The following is a 17,730-nucleotide window of genomic DNA, read 5'->3' on the forward strand; positions in this document are numbered from 1 at the left end:
AAAAAATAGAAAAGACGCTAAAATATGCGTCTTTAAAAAATTCTACAAAGAATTATTTTTTAACTTTTCTATTTTATTACTTAAAAATTAACTTTTTTATATAAAAATGATAATGCCAGAAAACTGAGCCAAATCGTCAAAGACATATTATATACATACAAAAAAATAATTTTGTTTACAGTTTTAATATTAAAGTTATTACATTCAATAAAATTTAATATACTCGTATAATTATATATTTTATTCGAGTATGTGTACTTCGGTATGTGCATTTTAATGTGACTATAAAAAAACCTGTAAGATATAAGATATATACATATGCATGCTTTTAGATAAATAATAAGTTAAATAAAAATATATATTAATAAAAATTACTAAAAGTAAAAGTTAATTAAAAAAGTTTTAATGCACAAAAACTTGGCGCTATTATTTCAATAAAAAATAATATTTTGACTATTATAATAAATACAGCTACGTTTATGCAATAATGTTTATTGAAATATAAAATTTAAATATTTAATAAATATCGAATCCTATCAAATTATACAAATACTAATCTTTAACACTTGCCAAATACGCAAAAAGAATTTTATTGATACAGGTGACTATTACTTAAAATTTTTTCTAAGATTTAACATTGTTATCCATTCTAGATTTAAGTGAAGGATGCATATCGCTTCTGGGTTGAACACTCAACCAAAATCCTCCTTCCGGTACTATTAATATACCTTTTTCAAATTTTACTATTGGCAATATAGTTTTCGCGCAAGGTCTCAACTCGCATCGTGCTAATAGGTGAAATAGTAAAACTTTCAACTCTAGCATGGCAAATCTGTTGGCTATACACATTCTCGGCCCTAATCCAAATGGCATATAACACGCAGAATTGTGATACATCTTGTTGTCTACAAATCTTTCAGGACAAAACTTTTCCGGATCATCGTAGTACTTTGGATCATGATGAATCGCGAAAACTGGAATCCAAAAATTCATACCCTTCTTCATAATGCAAGGCTTCTCGCCTGGTAATGCGGGTGGTAATTCATAATCTTTGTCGCATAATCTTTCTAAAAAGATGACTGGCGGATATAATCTGAGAACCTCGTTTATCACCAAATCTAAATATTCGAGCTTATTAAGAGCTTCATAAGTCACTTCTCCGTTTGACTCTTCCAGAACCTTGTCGATTTCTTGTCGCAATTTCATCTGCACATCTAGATGAGCCGCAAGTTGGAGGGCTGCAAAGGACATTGCGGTTGAGCTAGTATCAAAGCCACCGAAGAAAAAGATGAACGCTTGTGCGATCATGTCGTCGATATCAAGTTCTCTTCGACCTTCTTTACTTCTAATATCCATCATCAATTGGAGCATATCCGGACGCGTAATGTTTTCAGCATCACGAGTGGCGATTGTAGTTTTTATAATGTCCTTGAAGAAACCCGACACATGATTGTCTATAAGCTTTATATTGAGAATTCGTCCAAGCGACGGAAAAGTTCTAAGAAAAAAAAATCTGAAGGTGCGAGTTGCTAAGAAATTAGTCGTCTCTTTACCAGAAACATAAAACTTGTTCGTTGGATTCTTCATAGAATCAATCTTAATTCCAAAAGCACAGGTAGCGATGACATCATTCGTATATTTTGTGAAGGCGTCTTTCATGTCCATGTCGCTTTTTTCCCTTGCAGACGCTAAAAATTTAGCAAAGTCTGTAGCACATTCCGACATCAAAGTGAACATCATCTTCATCTTACTGGATGTAAAAGAGGGACTTAATAGAGTTCGCACGTCCCGCCACTTTTGCCCACGAAGAGAAAATAGATTTTTGGCAAGCAAGGGTTCGTTCAACTCATCAAAACCGCGACGATCTGGAAACGTGTCGAAATTTTTTACAAGAACAGATTTAATGATTTCTGGATCGCGAAGCAAAAAAACTGGGTTCGTCGTGGCAAAAAATCCAAAATATTTTGCGTCTGGAATAGAATTATACACCTTGTTCATAAATTCGATGAATGATATTCGACGAAATACAACTGGTGCCATGGAACCTAGTATTGGAATAGATGGTTCATACTGAATAACACCGTGTCTTTTAAAGAAATTGTAATTTTTAAACAAATAATAAATGCCAAGTGCACCGAGCACAATTGATAACAGTAACGTCGAATATTCCATGGCGCACAAATGTTATTTCAAATTGTCAATTGTCGTAATTTATTTACGAAAAGCTTAACTTGATTTAGTGCACTAGCGATATTGCTGCCACAGATAGCTGTGGGTAACTGTTCGTACGGCAGCTCCGCATCTGGTAATATAGCCGGGGATAATCATTCTGACGTAAAACCTTTCAAACTGACATTATATAAAATTAATGCTAATACTGACGAAACATTGGTATTTTGCTCTATCATACTAATAATAAGTATTCCTTTTCTAATGATAATAATTATATAATACGATAATTAATATAATAATACCAAATATATATATATATATATATATATATATATATATATATATATATATATATTCGTGTATCGTTGGTGTATATAATATACAATTTATTTGTATTTAAGATACGGTTTCTATTTATATGTAGATAATTATGTTTAATTTTCAATATAAAAATTAATATGCCTTGCAATTAAATTGTTGTTTGCTTTATTATCGGGTTATTTTTAAAATTGTAAAAATTGCTATATAAATATTGTGTTTGTGAGGGATTTAGTTATAGCATTCAAGGAAAGAAGGATGAGAAATAACAGAATTAAATAACAAAAAAAAATTCGTTTTATTTTGTTATTAAATAGTTTGAGTTATGTTACTTGAAATTATTTTGTATATATGTACTTATTTAAAGAAAATTATTTTTAAAAAATGCATATATATTATTCAAAATATTTCATTCAAATTCAAACATAAGGGCAATTTTATACAGTTTAATTGTATGCAAATTAAATCTTGTATACAAAATAACATTATATGAAGACACTTTGTTAGTGTAATTAATTTTACTTTTTTTTTGCATTTGTTTGTTACAATAATTTCTTATCACTGTTTATTTACTCTTATAGATTACGATTATAATAATGATGTTACAATTGTTGCGTAACCATTTTGTAAATTATTCATAAATTATAAAAATAAAATCAGAACGCGTAAACTTTATTCTGATAAAAACTATACTTTGGGTGTGTGTGTCTTGTCAATAATTATCTGTCGATAAAATACTGTGAAACAAACTTTGAATAATGTTTGTGCAATGTTGTGCGCAGTTATACTAAGAAGATATAATAAAACGCTTACGTAAGAGTTGCATCAAAGCGTAAACATGCCATTTTCGCGCATGGTTTCAGCTCACATCGTGCTAATAAGCGAAACGATAAGATTTTAATCTCTAATATGGCAAATCTATTGGCTATACACATTCTTGGAAATTCTTTACAAAAATAGATTTAATGATTTCTGGATCGCGAAGCAAAAAAACCGGACTTGTCGTGACATAAAATCCAAAGTATTTTGCGTCTGGAATGGAATTGTTCATAAATTTGATATTCGACGAAATACAACTGGTGTCATGGAACCTAATATTGGAACAGAAAATTCATATTGAATGATACCGTGTTTTTTGAAAAAATTAAAATTTTTAAACAGATAATGGATACTAAGTGCACCAATCACAATTGCTAACAATATCGATCTGTATTCCACGTCGCACGAATATTATCTCAAATTGTCGTTGGAATCTGTTTGCCAAATGCCGGACGAAACTTGATTTAGGCGCACTAGCGACATTGATACCACGATCTGTTGCGGGCAACTGTTTCATATCACGTTTACATATGTATATCCACGAATCTTTCTCATTTGAAAAACTATATGCAGATACTGATAGTCGAGATTGTGCTACGAATATATCAAAATATCATTTCCATCTTTATTCTCTGGAATGTGGAATAAAGATAGAATAATGTCTCAAAGCATACTCATTGTGATAGTTTTAATGTAAAATTGTATATCTATTTATTTAATCTGTATTGAAAAGATTTTTACTTATATTGTATATATGTAAATAGCGATGTTTAATTGGCAATATAAAAGATTAATATGACTTTATAATAAAATGCTGTTTGTGTTATTATCAAACAATTTTAAAATTCTATTTGAAAATATTGAGTGTATAGAATTTATTTATAGGATTCAATAAAACTCAATAAAAAATTATGAAAAATGACAAAGAATTGATAAAATGACAATATAACTTGACAATATACTTTATTTTGACATCTAAAAACTATTGTTACAGCTATTCGTTATTGTAAAAATTATCGATTATTTGTCGATATTGAAATGATGAATTAGAAATAATAATGTGCAATTTTGCGGAATCACGCGCGATTCTAATGAAGTTAATATACATATATATTATATAACAGATGAATATGTATATCTATTGCGATGCGTCACATAGATCAACTATGTGACGCATCGCAATAGGTATACATATTCATATATATATATATATATGCTTTAATAAATGTATGTATGTTCTAATAATGTGTTTATTATTATCAGATTTTCTTAATTATTATTATTTAATATTATCGTCATAATTTCGCAATATGCTTGTGTCCAATTCATATGGGTGTCCCGCAGGATTTTTTCCAAGGAGGGGCATGATTAAAATTTTTTTGTTTCTTATTTTTATTCTTTCGTAATTTTTAAATTCTATTTCTTTATTATTTTGTTATATTGCAAATACATTCCATTATGCACAAGGAGCAAATGCTTGATTTTTTACTGACTTCAAGGAGGGCAAATGCCCCCTTTTGTCTTCCCCTGCAGACACCAATGACGTCCAGTTAATATATTCTAATCTTTGATTCTGTGATAACAATCAAGTAATCATTTTGACCTTAACTTCTATCATACTGTGGAGCTAACATCACATTGACAATCATTCTAATAACTCAATGATTTAACAGTATACACTTCGTATAATAGTTATTTATTTGCATCAGTTATATTTTCATAATCATTCATAATCTGTGTGATATGTCTGTTACTTAGATTTTTTATTTTTTACATTTTAATATCTTAAAATTATATAAAATTGTTGTATTAAATTATTTTTTCATTCACTATTTTCGCATATTCAAAAATATATAGGTGACGTATTGTAAATCAGAAAACTTATCAAATTTTCAAATTCTAGCGGTAAAATATAATGTATTTATTGTTTTTCATTTTTATTATTTGCATAATAATTTCGCAATATATCTGGACCCATTTTGCCTACTTTAATCTTTGATTCAGTTATTGCAATGTAACCATTTCGACCTTAACTTTAGTCACATTGTAGAGCTGACATCACTCGAACAATCATTCAAATAACTCAATAGCTTAATAGCATCTTTTTCATAAGTTAAGAATTGTAGGTTTAAACATTAATTAAATTTTGCTTTCATAATCGGCATACCTATTTCTTATATTTTAATATTTCTTTATATTATAAGTAATATTTCTTATATTTCGCACACTTTAATATTTTAAAGTTTTAATAAAAATATAATGATTTTTTCCATATATCCTATTACATCTCTCTTTTTACTTGCATTTATTATTTTAATCAATAATCTTCATTTATATAAAGATATGATTTTATTCATTTATATGTATATATTGTAATTATAAAACAACTATATTTTACGAATACATACATTTAAACACATCTGCAAGTAATAATAAAAATTGAAAAAAATTTTAATATATTAAATGATAAAAATATAAATAATCTCAAATATAAATAAAAAATTTCAGTATCAATTATTCTCAAATTATAACTGCAAAAACCAAATAAAAGATAAAATTATATAGGCAAAAGAAATATAAAATAATATTCTATAAACAAAGTCATTTTACAGATATATTAATCGTCGAAAAAAATATTATTCAAAATAAAATTAATTTACATGCCATCTTTAACTGCATACGTATACCTCTATTATATCACTTATTAACATTATTTCTCTGAAACAAAAAAATACAATTTATATTTACATATTCATACATTATATGTATGTATTCAAACGAATTTAAATGTGGCCATTAGTAGTATTAGCATTATCGCTTGTAAATATACGTTTGTCAGTGTAAGAAAAAGCATCACTTCTTGGTTGGATTTTTAGCCAAAATCCCCCTTCTGCCAGCATAGTAAAACTTGATCTACTCAACCGCAACGGATGACAGGTCTTAGCGCACGGTTTCAATTCGCAACGAGCCAATAAGTGAAATATCATGACCTTGGTTTCCAATAATGCAAACCTGTTACCTATACACATTCTTGGGCCAAGTCCGAAAGGTATAAAAGCGCTTGCATTGAAATTTTTCTTATTTTCGTCCAGAAAACGTTCGGGATAAAATTCATTCGGTTTCTCAAAATATTTTGGATCCCGATGAAGACCATAAATAGGAAACCAAATGTATGTTCCTCTTTTTACGACAAAGGGCTTATCTCCAGGAAGCGCTGGGGGTAACTCGAAATCTTTCACACATAATCTATCCACAGCCACTGCCACTGACCATAATCTAAGAGCCTCGTTAATCACAGCGTCCAGATATTGCATTCCATTCACAGCCTCATAAGTTAATTCCCCGTTAGTTTTCCTCAGAACCTCGTCTATCTCATTGCGCAGTTTTACTTGAACATTTGGATTGACGGCGATTTCGTGAATAGCAAAACACATTAAAGTGGAAACGGTATCAAAACCGCCAAAAAAGAAAATAAACGCCTGCGAGGTCATATCTTCAATAGTCAGTTCCTTGCCAGGTCCTCTTTTTCCTCTGCTTTCCATCATCAACTGCAGCATATCCGGTCGTACGATATTCTGTTTGTCTCTGGTGTCTATCGTGCTTCTTACGAGATTTTTGAAAAATTGACTTAAACGATTATCGACAAATTTAATACCCAACATTTTGGTGATAGCAGGCATACTTCTAATAAGGTAGAATTTTATGGTACGCAGAGTGCTAAAACTTGTAAGATCTTTTCCATTAACGTAGAATTCATTGGTAGGAGTTTTCATAGAATCAACACTAATTCCGAAGGCGCAGGTTGCGATTACGTCATTTGTGTATCTGGTAAAGCAGTTTTTCATTTCCATAACACTTTCGTCTGAAGGCAGTTTGGAAAGAAAATCGGCGAAATTAGTGGCGCAATCGGACATTAACTTAAACATAGTTTTCATTTTACTAGACGTAAAAGCAGGGCTTAGTAAGGCTCTCACATCTCGCCATTTGTCACCACGAAGTGAAAATAAATTCTTGCCAAATAGAGGGTCATTAGCCTCGTCGATAAAAGCGCGATGATCGGTGAACGAGTCGAAGTATTTCACGCCGATGGACTTGATGAGTTCTGGATCGCGAATCATCACTACTGGATTCATGCCATCGAAGAAACCAACATATTTGGCATCTTGATTCAGATTGTAAACGGCTTCAACGATTTCGGCTAACGATATCTGACGGAAAAAAACTGGTGCCATGTTGCCCACGACAGGCCACGGTGGTACGTGAAGAATTCCATGCTTCTTGAAGAAATTCAAGTCCTTAAAGAAGTAATAATAAACTGCGACGGTGCCAACTAACAGAGACAGTAGTATCCAAGTATCCATGATGACTAGACGTTCTCAAGAATCACACTGATTGTGTTGATACGATGTTGTTAGATCGCGTGCGCACAGTTAACTGCTGAAACGCCTAGCAGTTCCTCTCTTTATATACCCACCACAAATCGATTTTTAACTTATACGTTGTTTAGATAACATATCATAAAGCTTTGATTCTAACGAGCAGTGAGTGTGAGAAGGCAAACAATATATGGTTTTCTTGTTTAATGATAATAATAATAAAATGACAATAATAATAACTGAAAAAACTAATATGAATATATGAATATATAAATTTATAAACTTGAAAAATTTTAATTATATACTTCTGCGAAATGCTTATTATTCGATTTATTTAGCTTTGGATGATATCAGGAAACTATTTTAGTGATCTATACACAGAGTATTGTTTTATTATTTGATTTGAAAGAAATATTCTGCATTTTATATTGCTGAACATATGTATACAAATAAATGTATACAAACATATTTAATACGACGTTATATATATATATATATATATATATATATATATATATATATATATACGCATCAAAAACTTTCCGATATTATCTCTTAGTGTATGTGTATATTCTAATATACATATAATTCTTTTCTTGTCTAAATATAAAATATTTATTGTGACTTTATATAAAATTCCTATTGCAGCATTATTTTTTTAACTAATATAATTTTTTTAATAGAAAAATAACATTAAATTCAATGTATATTATATATATAGATTTATTCATACAACGAGAAAAATACTAAGACAAGGGAACTTGTTGAAATGTTTTTTATTGAAAAATTTAACAACACTCTCCACTTACAAAAGAGGGGACACCAAAATCTAAATAATAATTACAACAAAATAATAAAGATGGTCTCATCTGTTCTCGGTTTACATGTATATTGACGACATGTTATAATACACAACGTTTCTTTTTTAGTAATTATACTTGATAATAATATCATAGCTTCCATATTGTAAGTGCGTTTACTTGACAATTTTTTCGTAAATTAGCTAACTTTACAATGTACAATTTGTTATTAATTTGAGTGAAATATTGTTTCTATGTCATTGTGCTAATTATTATACTTTATTCTGTTTCTAGTACACTTGAAAAGGATCAAAATCCATCGGTCAAAACGTCGTGTTAATTTTTAATAAAGAAAATATTGCCAGTGTTGGTCGATTATAATCTTGTTCTTAATTTTTATTTACTGGCGACTCTGATCTAACTCTCGGAATATAAATTTATTCGTTTTTGTAAGAATTAATTAAGAAAGAATTTTATCAGCTAATATAATTTTCTCTTTCGCGAATATACAGAAATGCAAATAATGTCTCATGGATCAAAAATTAATTCCAATTACTCTCTCAATTTTAATATAAAAATATAAACTAAATAAAAATTTATATTATAACAAATCATATAAAATAAATAACACTATAAGCATTGCAATATAATCGATTTTTATATTATTACAAAATATTATTAAATAAAAAAAAATTGTTTTTCGCATAATTTCATATCAATATCTCAAGCACAATTTCTCTTAGCCAGTTGTAAGTGTAGAACAGAATCAACCTTTAATTTACAAATATATCGACATTCGTACAGATTCAAATATAGCCACTACCCGCATCATTTTTAACGCTTGTGAATATACTATGAGCATCGCTTCTCGCTTGAATTTTTAGCCAGAATCCTCCTTCTGCCAGCATAGTAAAACTTGATCTACTCAATCGCAATGGATGAGAGGTCTTAGCGCACGGTTTCAATTCGCAACGAGCCAATAAGTGAAATATCATGACCTTGGTTTCTAATAATGCGAACCTGTTACCTATACACATTCTTGGGCCAAGTCCGAAAGGTATAAAAGCGCTTGCATTGAAATTTTTCTTATTTTCGTCCAGAAAACGTTCGGGATAAAATTCATTCGGTTTCTCAAAATATTTTGGATCCCGATGAAGACCATAAATAGGAAACCAAACGTATGTTCCTCTTTTTACGACGAAGGGCTTATCTCCAGGAAGCGCTGGGGGTAACTCGAAATCTTTTACACATAATCTATCCACAAACACTGCCACTGACCATAATCTAAGAGCCTCGTTAATCACAGCGTCCAGATATTGCATTCCATTCACAGCCTCATAGCTTAATTCCCCGTTAGTTTTCTTCAGAACCTCGTCTATCTCATTGCGCAGTTTTACTTGAACATTTGGATTGACGGTGATTTCGTGAATAGCAAAACACATTAAAGTGGAAACGGTATCAAAACCGCCAAAAAAGAAAATAAACGCCTGCGAGGTCATATCTTCAATAGTCAGTTCCTTGCCAGGTCCTCTTTTTCCTCTGCTTTCCATCATCAACTGCAGCATATCCGGTCGTACGATATTCTGTTTGTCTCTGGTGTCTATCGTGCTTCTTACGAGATTTTTGAAAAATTGACCTAAACGGTTATCGACAAATTTAATACCCAAGATTTTGGTGATAACAGGCATACTTCTAATAAGATAGAATTTTATGGTACGCAGAGTGTTAAAACTTGTAAGATCTTTTCCATTAACGTAGAATTCATTGGTAGGAGTTTTCATAGAATCAACACTAATTCCGAAGGCGCAGGTTGCGATTACGTCATTTGTGTATCTGGTAAAGCAGTTTTTCATTTCCATAACACTTTCGTCTGAAGGCAGTTTGGAAAGAAAATCGGCAAAATTAGTGGCGCAATCGGACATTAACTTAAACATAGTTTTCATTTTACTAGACGTAAAAGCAGGGCTTAATAACGTTCTCACATCTCGCCATTTGTCACCACGAAGTGAAAATAAATTCTTGCCAATTAGAGGGTCATTAGCCTCGTCGATAAAAGCGCGATGATCGGTGAACGAGTCGAAGTGTTTCACGCCGATGGACTTGATGAGTTCTGGATCGCGAATCATCACTACTGGATTCATGCCATCGAAGAAACCAACATATTTGGCATCTTGATTCAGATTGTAAACGGCTTCAACGATTTCGGCCTTTGATAACTGGCGGAAAAATGCTGGTGCCATGTTGCCCACGACAGGCCACGGTGGTATGTGAAGAATTCCATGCTTCTTGAAGAAATTCAAGTCCTTAAAGAAGTAATAATAAACAGCGACGGTGCCAGTTAACAGAGACAGTAGTATCCAAGTATCCATGATGACTAGACGTTCTCAAGAATCACACTGATTGTGTTGATACGATGTTGTTAGATTGCGTGCGCACAGTTAACTGCTGCAACGCCTAGCAGTTCCTCTCTTTATATACCCACCACAAATCAATTTTTAACTTATATGTTGTTTAGATAACATATCATAAAGCTTCGATTCTAACGAGAAGTGGTGTGAGAAGACAAACGATATATGTTTTTCTTGTTTAATGATAATAATAATAAACTGACAATAATAATAACTGAAAAAACTAATATGAATATATGAATATATAAATTTATAAACTTGAAAAATTTTAATTATATACTTCTGCGAAATGCTTATTATTCGATTTATTTAGCTTTGGATGATATCAGAAAACTATTTTAGTGATCTATACACAGAGTACTGTTTTATTATTTGATTCGAAAGAAATATTCTGTATTTTATATTGCTGAACATATGTATACAAATAAATGTATACAAACATATTTAATACGACGTTATATATATATATATATATATACGCATCAAAAACTTTCCGATATTATCTCTTAGTGTAGGTGTATATTCTAATATACATATAATTCTTTTCTTGTCTAAATATAAAATATTTATTGTGACTTTATATAAAATTCCTATTGCGGCATTATTTTTTTATCTAATATAATTTTTTTAATAGAAAAATAACATTAAATTCAATGTATATTATATATATAAATTTATTCATACAACGAGAAAAATACTAAGACAAGGGAACTTGTTGAAATGTTTTTTATTGAAAAATTTAACAACACTCTCCACTTACAAAAGAGGGGACACCAAAATCTAAATAATAATTACAACAAAATAATAAAGATGGTCTCATCTGTTCTCGGTTTACATGTATATTGACGACATGTTATAATACACAACGTTTCATTTTTCGTGATTATACTTGATAATAATATCATAGCTTCCATATTGTAAGTGCGTTTATTTGACAATTTTTTCGTAAATTAGCTAACTTTACAATGTACAATTTGTTATTAATTTGAGTGGAATATTGTTTCTATGTCATTGTGCTAATTATTATACTTTATTCTGTTTCTAGTACACTTGAAAAGGATCAAAATCCATCGGTCAAAACGTCGTGTTAATTTTTAATAAAGAAAATATTGCCAGTGTTGGTCGGTTATAATCTTGTTCTTAATTTTTATTTACTGGCGACTCTGATCTAACTCTCGGAATATAAATTTATTCGTTTTTGTAAGAATTAATTAAGAAAGAATTTTATCAGCTAATATAATTTTCTCTTTCGCGAATATACAGAAATGCAAATAATGTCTCATAGATCAAAAATTAATTCCAATTACTTTCTCAATTTTAATATAAAAACTTAAACTAAATAAAAATTTATATTATAACAAATCATATGAAATAATTAACACTATAAGCATTGCAATATAATCGATTTTTATATTATTACAAAATATTATTAAATAAAAAAAAATTGTTTTTCGCATAATTTCATACCAATATCTCAAGCACAATTTCTCTTAGCCAGTTGTAAGTGTAGAACAGAATCAGCCTTTAATTTACAAATATATCGACATTCGTACAGATTCAAATATAACCACTACCCGCATCATTTTTAACGCTTGTGAATATACTATGAGCATCGCTTCTCGCTTGAATTTTTAGCCAGAATCCTCCTTCTGCCAGCATAGTAAAACTTGATCTACTCAACCGCAACGGATGACAGGTCTTAGCGCACGGTTTCAATTCGCAACGAGCCAATAAGTGAAATATCATGACCTTGGTTTCCAATAATGCGAACCTGTTACCTATACACATTCTTGGGCCAAGTCCGAAAGGTATAAAAGCGTTTGCATTGAAATTTTTCTTATTTTCGTCCAGAAAACGTTCGGGATAAAATTCATTCGGTTTCTCAAAATATTTTGGATCCCGATGAAGACCATAAATAGGAAACCAAACGTATGTTCCTCTTTTTACGACGAAGGGCTTATCTCCAGGAAGCGCTGGGGGTAACTCGAAATCATTCACACATAATCTATCCACAACCACTGCCACTGACCATAATCTAAGAGCCTCGTTAATCACAGCGTCCAGATATTGCATTCCATTCACAGCCTCATAGGTTGATTCCCCGTTAGTTTTCTTCAAAACCTCGTCTATCTCATTGCGCAGTTTTACTTGAACATTTGGATTGACGGCGATTTCGTGAATAGCAAAACACATTAAAGTGGAAACGGTATCAAAACCGCCAAAAAAGAAAATAAACGCCTGCGAGGTCATATCTTCAATAGTCAGTTCCTTGCCAGGTCCTCTTTTTCCTCTGCTTTCCATCATCAACTGCAGCATATCCGGTCGTACAATATTCTGTTTGTCTCTGGTGTCTATCGTACTTCTTACGAGATTTTTGAAAAATTGACCTAAACGATTATCGACAAATTTAATACCCAACATTTTGGTGATAACAGGCATACTTCTAATAAGGTAGAATTTTATGGTACGCAGAGTGTTAAAACTTGTAAGATCTTTTCCATTAACGTAGAATTCATTGGTAGGAGTTTTCATAGAATCAACACTAATTCCGAAGGCGCAGGTTGCGATTACGTCATTTGTGTATCTGGTAAAGCAGTTTTTCATTTCCATAACACTTTCATCTGAAGGCAGTTTGGAAAGAAAATCGGTGAAATTAATGGCGCAATCGGACATTAACTTAAACATAGTTTTCATTTTACTAGACGTAAAAGCAGGGCTTAGTAACGTTCTCACATCTCGCCATTTGTCACCACGAAGTGAAAATAAATTCTTGCCAAATAGAGGGTCATTAACCTCGTCGATAAAAGCGCGATGATCGGTGAACGAGTCAAAGTGTTTCACGCCAATGGACTTGATGAGTTCTGGATCGCGAATCATCACTACTGGATTCATGCCATCGAAGAAACCAACATATTTGGCATCTTGATTCAGATTGTAAACTGGCTTCAACTGATTTCGGTCATCGATAACTGGCGGAAGAAATGCTGGCGCCAATGTTGCCTACGACAGGCCACGGTGGTATATGAAGAATTCCATGCTTCTTGAAGAAATTCAAGTCCTTAAAGAAGTAATAATAAACAGCGACGGTGCCAGCTAACAGAGACAGTAGTATCCAAGTATCCATGATGACTAGACGTTCTCAAGAATCACACTGATTGTGTTGATACTGATGTTGTTAGATCGCGTGCGCACAGTTAACTGCTGCAACGCCTAGCAGTTCCTCCCTTTATATACCCACCACAAATCGATTTTTAACTTATACGTTGTTTAGATAACATATCATAAAGCTTCGATTCTAACGAGAAGTGAGTGTGAGAAGGCAAACGATATATGATTTTCTTGTTTAATGATAATAATAATAAACTGATAATAATAATAACTGAAAAAACTAATATGAATATATGAATATATGAATATATAGATATATAAACTTGAAAAATTTTAATTATATACTTCTGCGAAATGCTTATTATTCGATTTATTGAGCTTTGGATGATATCAGAAAACGATTTTAGTGATCTATGCACAGAGTACTGTTTTATTATTTGATTTGAAAGAAATATTCTGCATTTTATATTGCTGAACATATGTATACAAATAAATGTATACAAACATATTTAATACGACGTTATATATATATATATATATATATATATATATATATATATATACGCATCAAAAACTTTCCGATATTATCTCTTAGTGTATGTGTATATTCTAATATACATATAATTCTTTTCTTGTCTAAATATAAAATATTTATTGTGACTTTATATAAAATTCCTATTGCAACATTATTTTTCTATCTAATATAATTTTTTTAATAGAAAAATTACATTAAATTCAATGTATATTATATATATAAATTTATTCATACAACGAGAAAAATACTAAGACAAGGGAACTTCTTGAAATGTTTTTTATTGAAAAATTTAACAACACTCTCCACTTACAAAAGAGGGGACACCAAAATCTAAATAATAATTACAACAAAATAATAAAGATGGTCTCATCTGTTCTCGGTTTACATGTATATTGACGACATGTTATAATACACAACGTTTCATTTTTAGTGATTATACTTGATAATAATATCATAGCATCCATATTGTAAGTGCGTTTATTTGACAATTTTTTCGTAAATTAGCTAACTTTACAATGTACAATTTGTTATTAATTTGAGTGGAATATTGTTTCTATGTCATTGTGCTAATTATTATACTTTATTCTGTTTCTAGTACACTTGAAAAGGATCAAAATCCATCGGTCAAAACGTCGTGTTAATTTTTAATAAAGAAAATATTGCCAGTGTTGGTCGATTATAATCTTGTTCTTAATTTTTATTTACTGGCGACTCTGATCTAACTCTCGGAATATAAATTTATTCGTTTTTGTAAGAATTAATTAAGAAAGAATTTTATCAGCTAATATAATTTTCTCTTTCGCGAATATACAGAAATGCAAATAATGTCTCATAGATCAAAAATTAATTCCAATTACTTTCTCAATTTTAATATAAAAATATAAACTAAATAAAAATTTATATTTTAACAAACCATATGAAATAATTAACACTATTAGCATTGCAATATAATTGATTTTTATATTATTACAAAATATTATTAAATAAAAAAAATTGTTTTTCGCATAACTTCATACCAATATCTCAAGCACAATTTCTCTTAGCCAGTTGTAAGTGTAGAACAAAATCAGCCTTTAATTTACAAATATATCGACATTCGTACAGATTCAAATATAGCCACTACCCGCATCATTTTTAACGCTTGTGAATATACTATGAGCATCGCTTCTCGCTTGAATTTTTAGCCAGAATCCCCCTTCTGCTAGTGGTGTTAAGTTTGCCTTACTCAGTCGCATCGGATTGATAGTCTTTGCGCATGGTTTCAATTCGCATCGAGCTAATAAATGAAATATCATGACTTTGATCTCCAATAATGCAAACCTGTTACCTATGCACATCCTTGGGCCGATTCCGAACGGTAAATACGCACTTGTATTAAAATAAGTCTTATTTTCGTCCAGAAAGCGTTCGGGGATAAAATTCATCCGGTTTTTTGAAATGTTTTGGATCTCGATGAAGACAATAAAAAGGAAACCAAACATACGATCCTTTTTTCACGACAAAAGGCTTATCTCCAGGAAGCGCAGGGGGTAATTCAAAATCTTGCACACATATTCTATTCACGCCTAATGCCGGTGGCCACAACCTAAGAGCCTCGTTAATCACAGCGTCCAAATATTGCATTCCGTTCACAACTTCATAGGTCAATTCCCCATTCGTTTTCTTAAGAACCTCGTCTATTTCGTTGCGTAGTTTTATCTGAACGCTTGGATTCACGGCAATTTCGTGAGCAGCGAAACACATTGAGGTGGAAACGGTATCAAAACCGCCAAAAAAGAAGATGAACGCCTGTGCAGTCATATCTTCGATAGTCAATTCCTTGCCAGGTCCTCTTTTTCCTTTGCTTTCCATCATCAACTGCAGCATATCCGGTCGTACGATATTCTGTTTGTCTCTGGTGTCTATCGTGCTTCTTACGAGATTTTTGAAAAACTCACCTGTACAATTATCGACAAATTTAATACCCAACATTTTGGTGATAGTAGGCATAATTCTAATCAAGTAGACTTTTATAGAGCGCAGAGTGGTAACACTCGTAGCATCTTTTCCATTAACGTAAAATTCATTGGTAGGATTTCTCATAGAATCAACGCTAATTCCAAAGGCGCAGGTTGCAATTACGTCATTTGTGTATCTGGTGAAGCAGTTCTTCATTTCCATAACACTTTCGTCGGAAGGCAGTTTGGAAAGAAAGTCGGCAAAATTAATGGCACAATCGGACATTAACTTAAACATAGCTTTCATTTTACTAGACGTAAAAGCAGGGCTTAATAGCGTCCTCACATCTCGCCATTCGTCACCACGAAGCGAAACTAAGTTTTTCCCAAAAAGAGGGTCATTAACTGAATCGATAAAACTGCGGCGATCGGTAAACGATTCGAAACTTTTAATGCAGATGGATTTGATGAGATCTGGATCGCGAATCATTATTGCCGGTTTCATGCCGTCGAAATAGCCGACATATTTTGCTTCTTGATTCAAATTGTAGATTTTCAGAACGATTTCTGCTAAAGGTAATTGGCGGAAAAAGAGTGGCGCCATGTTGCCCAGGACGGGCCAAGGTGGTATGTGAAGAATTCCATGCTTCTTGAAGAAATTTAAGTTCTTAAAAAAGTAGTAATAAATAGCGATGCTGCTGGCTAATAGAGACAATAATATCCACGTATCCATGATGACGAGACGTTTTAAATAATCACATTAATTATCTTGATGCGATATCATTGAATCAAGCGTGCACAGATAATTACTGGAACAAATAGCTGTTTCTCTCTTTATATATCCACCACAAGTACATTATCTTATATGTAATTTAGATAACGCATCATAAATCTTCGATTTTAATGCAAAGAGAATGTGAGAAGGAAAGCGTTAGAACTTATCAATATATTATAGTTTATTTATATTAATCGCGAAAGCAGTACAGCACTATGTTTTTCTTCTTTAATGATAATAATAATAATCGGAAAAAAAAAATACAAAGCAGGAGTACATAAACTTAAAAAGTTTTGATTGACGTAAGTATGCGAAATGCTTATGTAATTTTTTGAGCAAAATTTTGACTAACATCGGATAATAATTTCAGTAGTCTACGCAGAGTGCTTTTTTTATTATTTAATTGGACAGAGAAATATCCTGTATTTTGTACTGTAAAATTTATTTATGCGAATTAATATACAAACATATTTAATACAATG

General features: G+C 31.3%; 5 pseudogenes; all 5 read right to left on the reverse strand.

Annotated features, from left to right (window-relative positions):
- Nucleotides 1-476: 476 nt before the first annotated feature.
- Nucleotides 477-2,294, reverse strand: LOC114942302 (cytochrome P450 9e2 pseudogene; annotated as a pseudogene).
- Nucleotides 2,295-4,255: 1,961 nt separating this feature from the next.
- On the reverse strand, nt 4,256-7,755 carry LOC114942499 (cytochrome P450 9e2 pseudogene; annotated as a pseudogene).
- A 690-nt stretch (nt 7,756-8,445) lies between these two features.
- Nucleotides 8,446-10,950, reverse strand: LOC114942765 (cytochrome P450 9e2 pseudogene; annotated as a pseudogene).
- A 655-nt stretch (nt 10,951-11,605) lies between these two features.
- LOC114942280 (cytochrome P450 9e2 pseudogene) lies at nt 11,606-14,110 on the reverse strand (annotated as a pseudogene).
- Nucleotides 14,111-14,798: 688 nt separating this feature from the next.
- Nucleotides 14,799-17,267, reverse strand: LOC114942286 (cytochrome P450 9e2 pseudogene; annotated as a pseudogene).
- Between the last annotated feature and the right edge of the window lie 463 nt (nt 17,268-17,730).

This window comes from Nylanderia fulva, unplaced genomic scaffold (genome assembly GCF_048542155.1).
Source record: "Nylanderia fulva isolate GAGA-0341 unplaced genomic scaffold, ASM4854215v1 Scaffold6, whole genome shotgun sequence".
NCBI classification, from domain to species: Eukaryota; Metazoa; Arthropoda; class Insecta; order Hymenoptera; family Formicidae; genus Nylanderia; species Nylanderia fulva.